This window comes from Pleurodeles waltl, chromosome 1_1 (assembly GCF_031143425.1).
Source record: "Pleurodeles waltl isolate 20211129_DDA chromosome 1_1, aPleWal1.hap1.20221129, whole genome shotgun sequence".
NCBI classification, from domain to species: Eukaryota; Metazoa; Chordata; class Amphibia; order Caudata; family Salamandridae; genus Pleurodeles; species Pleurodeles waltl.
In genome coordinates this window covers 789,727,042-789,741,276 of record NC_090436.1, presented here as the reverse complement: position 1 = coordinate 789,741,276, position 14,235 = coordinate 789,727,042, and the positions used below count along the sequence as shown (strand labels likewise).

The 14,235-nt window shown below is 44.9% G+C and overlaps 1 protein-coding gene and 1 long non-coding RNA gene across 12 annotated transcripts in view; one reads left to right on the top strand and one right to left on the bottom strand.

Moving 5' to 3' along the window:
- Positions 1-14,235, top strand: part of AOPEP (aminopeptidase O (putative)) — a 1,364,679-nt gene that overhangs the window by 909,664 nt on the left and 440,780 nt on the right. The window lies entirely within an intron of this gene.
- The window catches only part of LOC138287562 (uncharacterized), a 202,480-nt gene that overhangs the window by 19,306 nt on the left and 168,939 nt on the right, over positions 1-14,235 (bottom strand). The window lies entirely within an intron of this gene.

Sequence of the window (14,235 nt, the reverse complement as noted above, 5' to 3'; positions counted from 1 at the left end):
GAGAGGAGCGGGGAAGAGGAGGGGAAAGAGGGGAGAAGGGGAAAGGGTGAACGGGCACTTTTGATGGTGAGCACTGTGGGGAAAAGGGGACGGGGGCAAGAAAACAATAGCAGTCATTCAGATACAGAAAAGAAAGGGAAGAGAAATATAGGAAATACGATACCAAGAAGATAGAGCGTACGCAGGAATAGATTCACAATTAAGTACACTAAACAAATAAACGAGAGAAAGAGAGAGAGAGAAAAAGAAGAAGAAAGACGGAAAACAGTACATAAGCAAGAAGCGCAGGACGCAAAGAAACAGGCAGGAAGGAAGTCTGGCAGGAGAACCAGAAGAGAGACAACACAGGCGAAAAGAAGTAAGACAGTGGAGACAGGGACAAAGAGAGTGAGAGAGAAAAGGGAAAGACAAGAACAGTTAAGCCTTAACAAGCCCCCCCCACTTACCGTATCTATTTATTTTCTTGTTTCCATGCTCCCCGCGAGGCCTGGGAAGGAAGAAGGAGGACGAGCCAAGAGGTCAACCCGAGGACTACTCTACAACCTACTGCTATTCCATAAACTTTGTACATATTACTCATCGTATAAACTGTTTCAAGAACCAATAAAAGACAGTTCTTTGAAACCACGATATTGCTATTCAGCGTCATAAATCTGCCATCCTCGCACATTCACGTTGGGTTTAGCCTTGTGAAATGGCTATTTCTAACTATATGGTATGACCATCATGTGCTGGATGTACGTGAGGTGTTCTGGCTAATGTGTTCTGTCTGAAGTTTGTGTATACTATGTCTTAGAAGTTATTGTTGTTATAAGCCAGAGCTGGTGTAAGGTATGGAGAAAGTGGGCACTTGCCCAGGGCCCCCATCTTTCAAGGGACCTTGGTAAGTGGAATGAGACAGTCCAGTTTAAGAAGTCACCACCCACATGTTTGTCCTTCAATGGGACTAACAGCCTGGTTAGAGACTGAATTGCATGTGAAAAGTCGTTGTACGTGCAACAAATCTAAATCCAAACTCAACAAGAAATGGGTTTATCAATTCTTGTTCAAGCTTTCTTTTGGTACTATTTGACTGGTGGACACTAGTATCTTCAACCCTAAAAAGAGAGGGGGAGGTTAGTAGGCTACCATACATCCTCCCACTTCATAAATCACTTATCACAAAAGGTATGGTAACGCAGTGAACTTACCAAGTTGTTGCCCATATTGGGTCCACAGATGAACATCCCAAGGAGGAAATGACAGAAGTGCTAATTTTTTTAAGAACAAGAGGGAAGTTTTTCCTTATAGGACACCTCACACGCATAATTGTGTTATGCTTCATCATCGGCGACCTCTCCCCACCCTGATAGGAAAATGCCACAAGGGCGGACTCAACCTCTTGTTGAAGCTACACATGAGGGAGTTCTTAGATAAAAGCTACTGGATAAATGCGGGGATCCAGATATATTAAAAATACATTGAGAACTACCGGCATGTTTACCTCTAATACTCGTGTCCACAGATATGACTAAAAACAAACGTAGGACAGAAAAGCTGAGAATAATGACTCAGACCGTCTCAGATAGCCATCTCAGCTTTTCCATCCTACTTTTGGGTTTTTTCCATATCTTTTGTGATAAGTGGTGAGCACGAGGCACTTTGAGCTTGTGGCTAGTCTTGTTCGCATGTCCCTGTTTCTAAAGATTTAACATTTAATTCAATATTGTTTGCAACTGCAAGGGTTTGAATGATCCTAAAAGAAGTAATAAAGTTGAAGTTGTTTCAAACAAGGGGCCAAAAAATATATATTGTCCAGGGCCCCAAAAATCCCTACGATATCAGAGACGTAAGATGCATTTTGGCTGGCTGCATGGCATACCTGCGCTGTGCTGGATGTACTCAGAGGTGTTCAGATTATTCTGTTCTGTTGGAGGTTTGGATGTGTTGTTGTTTAGTTCGTGCTGCTGTCAGCTGCATGGTAGCTGAGTATAGACTCATCTGGATTGTGTTGGATGTTTATGATCTGTTTAAATTTATGTTTACTGTTGGGCGTTGCTTGTGGGTGTATTATCTGGGCATGTGTGAGTTTGGTCAAGCACTAACCTAGCTATAACACAAGACAGAATTGAGGTTTATAATTCATGGTTAGGCACTGCATCAGGGCTTAGACTGCAGTCTCTTTTCTTTTCTCTGTTCTCAGGGCAATCAGGCGTCATTGGTCACTAATTGTGTCAATTGGAGTCATTTACATCTGGTATCCTGGGCCCACAGTTTTAATGAACTGCAAAGCAGTTTAACAAGTACCCCCTTTAGCACTTGATGCTCAGTGATTATGGGACAAAACAGTTCAGGTGTTATTCAAGGAGGTAATGAGGGTTAGATATTCAGACCTAGTAAAATGTCACAGTAGGACGTAATGATCGAGTGTTCAGCCTGTGCTTTACTTTATGAAAACAGAAGCACTGTAATATCAACAAAACTACATTTAAAATGATGATCACCAAATAATATAGATCTCTCTAGCTGCTCCCTAGCCAGACATCTGAGCCCAAATGTTGTTATAGTACTGTCAGGACCTTGGTGGAAGTTACGTAATGTTTCCATATCTCCAATCCAGTTTCCGGCTAATTTATGGTGCTTGTATTACACGGAATAGTACATTAAAGAGATGGCTGAAATGTTTAAATGTATTTTAGCCACTAGTAATCAGTCAGGCAGCATCACAATTCATGCCTTTTTGCTTACTGTGCCACCTCAGATTAGACCCAGCCATACATATGTTTTTATTTTATTTTATTTTTTATAAATGTATTAGTTTTTGAGTAGAAGAACAACAAAACTTCAGTTTCATGTACAACATTCTGACATTGAAACGGGGAGGGCATGAATGTCATTCAGTGACCAACATTTCTGTCGAGGACAGTGAGTTCATTTGAGTATCACCTAATAATGTACATTTGTTTAACATTGCAAACAGTTAGGTAACATACAGGTTATACATCAGTATATGCTGTAATCTGGATTACTGTCTTGGTTCATGATCATAATAATTGATCCATGCGCTCCATATTTTCTGGAATTTACGTGGGCACCCCCTACTATCATAAACCACCCTTTCTGCTGCCATATATAAGTCCATTCCTCGCTTCCATTCCATCAGGGTTGGTACCTCAGGTGCCCCCCCAATGTCTCGCCAAATCCCTTTTTGCTGTTACCAGTCCAAGGTTGCACTACAGGAGTTTCATACGAGGCAAATCATTATCAATGGGAATGCCTTACAGCACATACTTGGGGTCCACTGGAATAACTGTCTCAAATATCTTGCTCAGTTCAGCCAGCAGTATTCGCCAATATGAACGTATCACTGGGCACTCCGAAAGGGTATGGTAGAAAGTCCCATCCTAGGTGTTGCAAAGCAGACACTGGGGGGAGGATGCTCGTCCCATCCTATGTAAGCGCACTCTATCATAATATATTCTATGGAGGATGCTGAATTGGATGAGTCGGAGCCTGGCCTTAATTGCCACTTCTCTAGGGAACACAAGTGTTGCTTCCCAGTCTACCTCCTCAAACTCGCTCACATCCTCTTCCCATTTGCGCTTAAGTTTTCGCAGGTTGTCAGGCATATTGTTAGTGAGAGTTTTATATATGGTCGAGACTGCATTTTCAGGTATTTCCCCCATGAATAGCCTACCTTCAAGTACTTGAAGCCCCCTCTCTTGTCACTTTCAGTTGCCCGGCCAGCACACGTAGAGGGTGTTATCTGCTTCTGTCGAATGATGTGTGTAGAGCATGGATTTTGTCCAATTTATGATATACCCCAAAATGTGTACCGTATGTCTCAAAAGTCTGAAACATGGCCGGAAGTGAGGTGGAGGGGTGAGTTAAATATAAGAGTATGTCATCAGCATACAAAGAAATCTTTTCCTCTTCCATGGGTGAGCCGGCGGATCCGAAACCTTCTATATCAGGATTTTCACTGATCTTACAGGCTAGAGGTTCCAGTACAAGGGCAAATAAAAGGGGGGAAGTGGGCAGCTCTGTATAGTGCCTCTACCAATGGAGAATTCCTCCGACAGCTTGCCATTAACCCAGACTGCTTCATAGGGTTCTGTATACTGTAAGGTCACCCATTCAATAAACCGAGGCCCAATCCCCAGTTTACGTAAGACACACATCATGTAGGGCCAATGGACTGTAACAAATGCCTTTTCCACATCTAATGATACAAAGGCATGCTTTTCAGGGCGGGAAGTTACAGTCGCTTTCCAATTATGAAGGCGACGCAGATTTCCTCTAGTTGAACGCCCCAGCATAAACCCTGTTTGATCACTATGGACTAAGGGTGCAATGACCTTCGAAAGTCTAGTGGCAAGTACCGTGGCCAGACATTAAGAAGCGAGATTGGACGATATGATCCACATTGTGTAGGGGGTCTACCTGATTTGGGGATGACCACTATCGTGGCTCGCCGCACGTCTGGGGGGAGGATTTTCTCGTCCCTCGCTGCAACATACAGGTTTAGTAGATGAGAGGCTACTAGGTCGGTCTGTCTGTTAAAAAATTCTGCTGGGAAACCGTTACGGCCTGGGGTCTTCCCATTGGATAGTTTAGCATTTGCGTCTTTCACCTCGGCACGGGTAAGGGCCTCATCTAAGGACTCCGCGTCCTGCATAGAAAATATCGGCATATCTATAGCATTTAGGTATGTTTCTATTTGGGGCTGGGTGGTTAACAGTCTCTCCCTGTAGAGGGTTTCATAGAAACGTGCAAACTCCCCCCCCCATGACCCTGTTGCATACCGACCCCTCGTCGCCATCTATCCAGACCACCCAGCGTGCCTCCATGAGAAATAAGAGTAACCTCTTACGTTAGGGTTATGGTGCCTCCAGATATCTGTTAATCCCAGAGTGTCCACTAATTGCTGCAGGGGTGTAGGTCTGGACGCTGCTATGGCGGGGGCTACTGATGCTCTTTATAGTGCAGGTGTCAGTACATTGTTAAAATCTCCCCCTATAATATGTAGTGTGGATTCTGTTTCAGTAAAATTTCAGCTATGGCGGTATACGTGTACTGCTGCAGGCGGGGGGTGCATAACACTAATAACAGTGACCGCCTCTCTACCCCAGAGTCCCTGCACTGCAGCGTACTTTCCGCTGGGGTCCAGCCATCGCTTATTGACCTTAAAGGGTAGACTTTTCCAAGCAAGGATAACCACTCCTCTTGTGTCAGATGTAAACCCGGCATGCGCCAGCATGGTGTAGGCGCCACTGGCAAGAAAGTGACAATGATTACCGAGGAGGTGCGTCTCCTGCAGGAGAACAATGTCTGGTTTCTGTTTCTTTATAAAGTTCACTACCAATCCTCTCAACTTTATATTCCAACCCCATGACATTCCAGGTAAACACAGCCCGTGCTTCTATCTCAGTGTTAGATGTAGGCATAGCAGTAGGTGTAATATGTTTTCACGTGTCCCTCATGTCACAAAACATCCTAAGCATAACAGTTGGCCTCCCAGCTTCATAATACAGATATGAACAATTGATAAACAGCATAACATCATGCAATAATTACTTCCCAGTCCCCGCTCTCCACCCCTCACACCACTCCCGCATGCGTACTGCCATGTTCCTCTCATGTGGCGATCACGTCACCAGATCAGGTTCAAGCGTTCTGTAGACCACCCTATCCCAATCTTACCCTCAAATTAAATGGGTTCGTCCTCAACGTAATCAGCCACTCCACTCATTCATTCCTTTCAACAAAGTCCATCAAAGTTATGTCTATAGCCAGTGATGGCTGCCCTAAGTCACTTCAGATTAGAAGAGATGGGCGCTACTTTCATTCATACATACATACATACAGTGAAAAGGGGGAATAGGGAGAATGGAGGGGGGAGGGTGGAAGAGTCTAGGAGAAGGTTAGAAGGTCAAGAAGTAGTGAGAAAAGAGAGAGAGGAGGTGGGGGGGACTGAGCAGGTCAGGGTCTCCAGCCAGGCCTTTCATGCCTCAAAGCCCAGGGAGGGCCCCTTCAGTGATAAAATGTGTTGCCCTCGATACAGTCACTCTTCAGTGTCTCTGTCCATCTCTTTAGTCAACTTTAAAATATTAAATTCTGCTTGGTTTAAGCGTGCCGTCTCTCTGGAGGGACTCTCTTCTACCTCTGGGTTCGATCCGCAGCTTCTCTCTTCTGGAAGTTGGAGGGCTTTGCGGCCCTCCCAGGGATAAGTGACAGCCCTCCGCGGGCATCAGTTTCAGTTTCTGAGACAGATTGTCTGCTAAGTATTTTCCAGGAGTGTTCCAACGCGGTTCACAGCGGGCCCTTTTGAAATGGGTTCTTCTTGTACGTTTGGTTGTCCATGCCTTGGGTCTGGCTCCCGATGTGGCGCCCCCAGGTGTTGCAACCATAGCTTTTGGTTTGCAAGGGTCGGTGGTCTCTCTTCCACCCATCTCCATGCTCCTCCGGCGTGTCAAATAAATATGCTTTTTCTTGATGAATAACTTTCAGTTTGGCTGGAAATAGTAGCATATATCTAAGTTGCATTGCCCGGAGTTTGATCTTGATGGCGTCAAAGGATCAACATTTCTTTTGCACTTATTGAGAATAGACTGGAAAGATCATGATTGCAGAGGATTCTTAAGTGAGTTTATCCAGCTTTTGAGCCTCCTGGATAACACCTCTGTTTTTATAGTTCAAAAAACGCGCTATAAGTGTCTTGGGGATGCACCTACTGGTGGCCTCGGAGCCAATGCTCTATGGGCTCTTTCGATCACAAAACATGTACAGAAATCTGCAGAGGAGGAATTGAGTTTTAATCCAGGTCTCCAAGAACACAGAAACGTTGGTCCCCTCCGCTCCCTCGGGGAATCCCGCAAAGCACAGGTTGTTTCATCTCTTGTGATTTTTATCATCATCTACCCTCCAGAGATCTTTTGTCATTGCTTGGATTGTCCGCAGTTCCACACCAAGCGTGTTAGCCATGTCCTCCAATTCAGAGATCCACTCCCCATTGCGGTAACTCTTTCCTCAACCTTACGCAGGTCTTGTCTCAGCAGTGAGACCTCCACTGCCACTCCATCAACCTTTGTTTCCAGGGCCGTTCTGGATTGTTGAATGGCCAGTAACAAGTCCGCTGTGTCCAGGGGGTGTACAGAGGGATCGCCCAGAGCAGGAGAGCCCATCACCTAGGTTTACTTATCAATCCTACCCTGCTTGGGGGGGCTTCGGCTCCTTGTCATTGGGCATGCTAAGGTAAGGCGTATCAGCCAAAGAGCACTATGCTGCCCAGGGCAGATCCAAGCAGGGCCCAGGGCAGCAGCAGAGGGGTCGGCGTATCCCTAACAATCCATTCCACCTGTGTCTACAGCATCTAGGAAGGCCCCAGTTGTCGGTATTTTAATTTACAACAACTGCCTCTGGTGCAGACCCCTACATTCTGTCCATCAAGACCCTTCACCATCCACAAGGGCACCAGTCACAACGTGCGAACCACTTCTGGGCAGTAAACAGCAATGCTGCCAGAGTTCTCGCCCAGTCATTCCGCCGATCAACCCCTGCTCGTGGGGGCTGCTTTACATCTCTCCCAGCCGCAGGCCAGGCCCAGCGGTCACCTCGCGGGGCAGGAGCCTTCTGGGTGCGCTCCCTCTCCAGCCGCCAAAAGCAACGGCCTCCGGACCACCGCCCCTGAATAAGGCAGGTGGAGAGCCACAGATCACTTCCATCCCCCCGAAAGCTTGGGGGAGGGAGCACGGCTCCACTGGGCCTCCCCGTAAAGGCCCTCTGTGTCTCCCGGCGGGGCTCCCAGGAGTCAGTCTTGACAGCAGGCTCACCCGTCGGTCGGCAGAGGTGCCTCAGTCCTTCACTACAGCCTCCACTGGCAACCCTTCTTCACGTTGTCAGCAGGCCAGGGGCACCCAAGATGGCGCAGCAGCAGTGCGTCGTCTTCGTCCAAGGCTGCCCGGCAGACCCTCTCTCTTGCGGCCAGCCGGGCCACCCGCAAGCCACAGCCACTCTTTGGGGTTTAGCTCCAGGCGCAAGGCTTGACGGCTGCCCTCTCGTAAGCCGTGCACCTATGCGTCGCCTCAGTTTCCCCTCGGCCTCACCCTCATTTTCTTCTGTAAACCGCATCACCGCAGGTACTTCCTTCCATCTTCCCCTCGTCCCCTCTATCAGCCCACCATCCTCTCCCCTGCTATTTTCACTTGCAGGCGCATCAGGTAAGGTCTTGAGCTGTATCGAATGGCAGGAATAATTCAGGATATCAGTGGGCCCCTTCAGAGCTTATCCCGGACACGTCTAGCCCGCCATGTTGCTGGCCACACCCGACCCAGCCATACATATGTGACCTGTTGCATACTCTGTAGTGACACATTTTAACATGTTCCTAAGGTTTCCAGGATCTCTGAGATCTGAGTATCTAGACACCATAGGGTGAGTGATACCAGAGGAGATGGTGACAACCACAAAGGTGGTACCCGCCAGGGAAGGAAACCTCACTAGACACAGAGAGCTTCAATGACAGTTGGCCAGAACTGTAATGAACACTGACTGCTCCACAGTTCCTTGTAAAGTGTCTAAACTTTGAAGCTCATTTATTACATTAGGTCTGCACTGCAACAGATGCAGACCATCTAGGAGTTTTGTACTATCCTCCCTCATACACATCTACAGGGGAAAACCAGTGATGAGAAACCCGGGGCACTGAACTGGCATAATCAGTGTAACACGTCACATCCTGTGAGGTGTCTCCTTTTACCCACTGGTGAAGTTCTCCAGATGCACATGTGCTCATAGCATCCCAGCAGGAACTGATATTGCATAAAGCAGATGGTGGGTTACTTATCACTACTGTTAGCACTATCATCCCCATTTAAGTCAAGAGAGGATAAGTAGCTATTACCAAATATTAAAAAGCGTATGCCTAAATGGGATTTTGTTTGAAAGTAGGACTTTTACAGTAGTAGAGGAACACAGATTCAGGGACATTGACTCCAGCAACCACCCCAGCCAAGAATGATCAGGAGACAATAGCTCAGGGGTTCAAATGTCAGCATCTTTGGAACTGCTTGACAGATTTGTATGCAGTTATTGGTCTGAAATCAGGACACCTTTATCTAGGCACCCATTCAGAAACTCCATGAAGGTGTGGGAAAAGATGGTCCTCGTAGCTTCTATGGGCAATTAAAAGGTGCAGACAGGTTTCCTTATCGCATATTCAGTGTCCGGGACTAAGCAGGCTCACCAGTAGTCGTCATAGACAGCATACTTTCCTCAGGCCCCCAGGGCCTCTGATGACACAGGTGAAGTTGGATTATTCTCCTATACTGCAGATGTTATTGGAATTATGTCTAGAAGCAGTATAGACACCACAATGGCTCACAAGGTCCTCACCGGCAGCTGTGCTGTTGAATTTTAACTAGACTGCAAGCTGGCTCTCCCCTGTAGGATACACTTCAATGTTCTGTTTCTCTGTAGCACTGTCCCCCAAAAAATACAAGGCACCCCAAAATTTACCTGAATTAAATCTCCCACATTTCACTGGATCAGAGACGGTTTTGACCCCTTACTTAATGAGTCAAGGTGTCCTCGCGTTAGGGCACCTCCTAAAGCATCAGAATCAAACAAATATAATTTAATTAAATAATTCCAATTTAAGAATTATTTGGGCCCACTAAAAAACTGTGATCTAAAGCAATGAACAGTTAAAGGGTTTTACTACAGAAATTCAAAAATAAAGCGGTACAGTCAATGCCATGAATGCTTTAAAATGCAGAGTAATACAGAGTATGTAAACATCTAAAAATATTCTGTGTTCTCAATGAAAAGCAAAATCATCCTTAGTAGAATAGGAAAGTCTTCTTTCTCACCACCAAAATTAAGGGGGTTTTATAGAGTATTCTTGCATAGGATTCAAGATCTTTTGCAGGATCATTGTGGTGTGAGCAAATGTATCATTTTTTCAGCGAATCAGAGCACAAGATAAAATAAAACTCATTACCTTAGCACCTAAGCACTAACCCATTTTGTGAATAATTTAGCACCCTCTACGGTAATGTCATCAAAAAGTGTTTGAACAGAATAAGATATATCAACAATAAAATCATATGTGAATGAATAGGCCTCAGTGAATTTGTGGAAGGAAAACTAACCATGTTACAAGTTACAACTGAACTGGAGAAGGTTCATCAGGAGCAACACAATAACAAAAATGGAAAAAACGAAATACTTTACAGCTTGGATGTGCTACTAGGAGCTTGTAGGGAGGGGATGGGTGCGGAGGGAGGCACAGAGTGAGTGACAGAAATCTCTTCCGTCTTAGGTAAAATGGCATTTTTCATAGAAATGTGACCTAAATAAAACACAGTAGGAAGCACACTTATACACATCATAGGAAACTCGTTAGAAAAGTAATTAAATCAGTCTGCAGATGTGAAAGTGTGTGTTTGAACACATACAGCACTTTGTTAATGATGCACAAAAATTCTGAGTCATAGATGTTTTTCACAATAGACAGAGCTATGTCTTTGCAGGGCAAATCAGCAGCACTTGCAGCAGGGCTCTTTCTCCAGATTTAGCCCCAGGATAGTAGCAGTCAGGCAGAGTATACCCCTGGTCACAGTTCTTGTCAGCCCTGTTGGTGAACAGCTCTGTGCTTGGTGATGAGAGATCTTGCAACAAGTTATTATTCATAGGTCCAGTATCCATGATAAGAGTGGACCATCAGCTCTTCTGCAGTATTTAAGTTATGGACATACAAGGAGGTGATCAGCTTATGTCAGTGGCATATGCCATGGGTAACAAGAGCCTCTCCTTTCCTGGTAGAAGCTGGCCCAGTAAAAGGTCTATTGTGTAACCAGTCACCGGACCACCACTCATAGGGATGCAGATCCGGCAGGAAGAAGGGGCAGAGCTCGGAAAACTCTGGTAGAGGGACTGCAGCAACATGAATGAAGGAGAACTGACACCCCCATCCACAGAATACAACACCCTATACTGTGACACTATGAAATGCATCTAGTCTGTCACATATCCTATATCCTTGTCGATCTGCTCACCTTTTATGGCCTGCATTCTGTCTTTATATCTAACCAACATTGATAAAGTCAGTGGGCTCCCTTCTCTCTTTGAAATCAGGGTCTCAAGATGATTTATGTCCTATCTCTGTACTTCAAACTCTTGCAACTGTTACCACTAGCAGACTTATGGAGATTATCAACCTGTCGCCTACCAGAACTGTTACTCCACTCTTAAAGGGAGATAGTCTCTATCAATCTATTACAATTTCAGGTCCATCATTCTGTTTCCAGCTGTTAGTACAGCCTCTGAATAAATTGTGGCTATGCAGATTTTGCTCTAATTAGAAACTAGGGACAGTTTGGAAAAGTGGTATGATGGCTTCTGCAAATGAAATGGCACAAAGACTGCTCTGGCTTTAGTTGTTGATGCAATATGAAGAATTAAGGGTGGTGTGATGCATCGGGGTAATTCTTCACATCTCTCTGCTGCATTTGGTACAGTTGGCCATAATGTCCTTTTTAACACACTCAAGTAGATTGGATTCTCAAGGTTAGTGAAGCATAGTTTACTTAATTCCTAGCTGACTGCTTCCCTCATCTGTGTTCTCTCCCCCACTTTGCTCTGAAAAAATAGCCTAGAGTTTGGCATTCCTCAAGAAGCATTCCTGACCTCAAAGGTGTTTAAGATCTGTGGTAGACCCCAGGCACTGTTTATCAGGTCTTTTGGATGGCAGGCTGTCCCTTATGCAGATGACACTTAATTGATCATTGGCCTAGATCCATTGCCTCCTCCTGAGCTTCAGCTTTAATCAACTTCTTGTTCATGCTCAGAATCCGGGACTAGATAAGCTCCAAGTTTCTCAGGCTAAGCGCCTGTAAGACCAAGCCTCTTATAGTGGTCCAACAAAAGCATAGGTTACTCACCTTGGCTCTAGGGGTTCAAATGCTCTTTCCCCTCACTTGCTGCTTAGAAAATGAAAGCATTTGCTATTCTACTTGATAAATACCTTTCCTTCAAAACGTATTTCTTTTTGGTTGTTGATCCTGAACCTGTGGGGGAAAATAGTTTATTTTCTGTTATCTTAGGGGTGATTGTAGCATGTTGCTCTCCACGTTACAGTACTGCAATAGTCTCTACCAATGACTTTAAAATAATGCTAATAATGCTGTGATTAAACTGCAAAGAACCTAAAGCGGACTCCCAAGAATACAGAATGGACTATGTTTCTGGAACTTGTACACCTCTGACCGAGGGCTACTTTAGAGTCTTCAGCATGATGCACTAAGGTTTCGGTGGCACAGACCTCTTCTGTTTATGCAACTGTTTCTCTCAATGGACCCAATCATGTCTTTCAATTTCCTTTTCATTTCTTACACATCCCTGGAATCCTCTTCTTCCAGACTTGGGGTTAGAGATAGAACTTAGGACCCTAGGTGTGGCATGAAATACGTTTTTACATTGAGTGCACCTTTTCAGTTATTTATGATCTACAAATATTCACCATTATGCACCGCTGACTGCTGCCAATAAAATGCTGCAAATAATACACAATAAAAACAACTTTTATTTCTGATGATACAATTCTCCTTTTCTCCTTGTTTAAAAATTCACTATTTACGTGATTCAAAAAGCCATATGTCGCCATCCATATTGCTTCGGTGAACTGCAATATTTATCATTTGCCAATTGAATCTCTTGATGGTACAGAGATGCTTTAGTGTCATCTGGTCTTACAGCTTTGAGTGTTGCCCCTTCTTCTGTGTCTAATGGCATATTTGCTGTTAGTGAGCTTATGCTATAATTTGATGCGGAGGGTGCAAGATTAGAGCAGGATTTGAACAAGCACATGCATGGATCGCTCAGCTGACATAGAGCACTGAGGTCTCTATGCTGGTATTAGGGTCAGAGATGGCTGCTACTGATGTCTGTTTCATATGGAGTGCACTGGAAAGGAAGTTCTAGAATATCTGTTGGTTTACTTGTTTCATTTGCCCATAATGAGGGACTGCAAGTGGATCACATCAAATAAAGCTAGGTTGGTTTCAGGTAGTCATTTAAAAGAGATGGTCGCTGCTGCTTACAGTGGTAGGAGAGGAGCTTGAAAGAGCAAAACCGCTGTTGTTGCTTCGGGATACATGTAGATGATGAATGGTGGACAATGTAGATTGGTATGTATGTTGGGTGCCATCATTTTGTGGACTAGGACATCCGTGATGGAGGTGGGGGTTTGGGAGAACAAGGGTATTGTAAAAAATATTTCACTGAAATTAGGTGTGATAAAAAAACTGACATTCTGTTGGATAGAGGATTGTGCCACGGGTACTGTTAGGCATGATGTGAAGTTTGCATTCAGGCTGTTTGGCGTGTGATTTGTTGAGTGGAAAACTGAAGAAGCTGCTTAGGTGCAGTGTCTGTGGGTGGACTGAGAGATCGTGTTATATTTTTGTTCTTGAGATAGTGGGGTTTGAATATGGTGAGGTGCATTAGATCAAATGGTTTGGGATGTGTAGTGCAGATATGCTATGCAATACTAGATAGGTGATTCAGGAGATTTGGCCCTTGGCCTTAACATGACCAAATAGGGAAATGCTTTTGAGCTACACCGCTCTCAGCCAAGGATGCCCAGCTGAAGGATACTTTGTTTAAAATGGTAAAGGGGCCTACTGAATAACTCAGCATGGTGCAAGCAGAGAATGCAAAAATATTATGTTGCTTAGCTGACATGGGTATAATTAAGTTAGAATGAAAACTAAATGAAAATAATCAAATACAATACCACAAATACAGGTTCATGAGGGATGTGTTAGATGAGGTTTGCTGCATAGGACAATACATTTTTGTTTTTGCACCGCAAGACATCACATTTCACTTTAATGGAGTCATGGCCCATTTTTGCATTTAGATCTAGAGGGAACTGAGAAGAGTGTCCTGGGCTAACTTTGTCGGATTATGAAAGATGGCTATATGAGAAAATTGGGACAGAGAATAAATTAGGGGACTGTAACAGGGCCCAACAACTAGCGGAGGCCTGGCCGATGTTTGAGTCCTCCAGGGGGACTCAGACAAGAGTAACAACACACCTGGAGGGGCGTGCGAACGTCATAGAGAGGAGGCGGTCCCTGGGAAACCTGGAAGAGGAGAAGGAGAGGAAGTGAAGAGTGGTGCGGGAGAAAGCGGAGATGCAGGAGGAGACAAGAATGTGGCAGTAGAGGACGTCAGAGGAGAAGAAGCCGAATG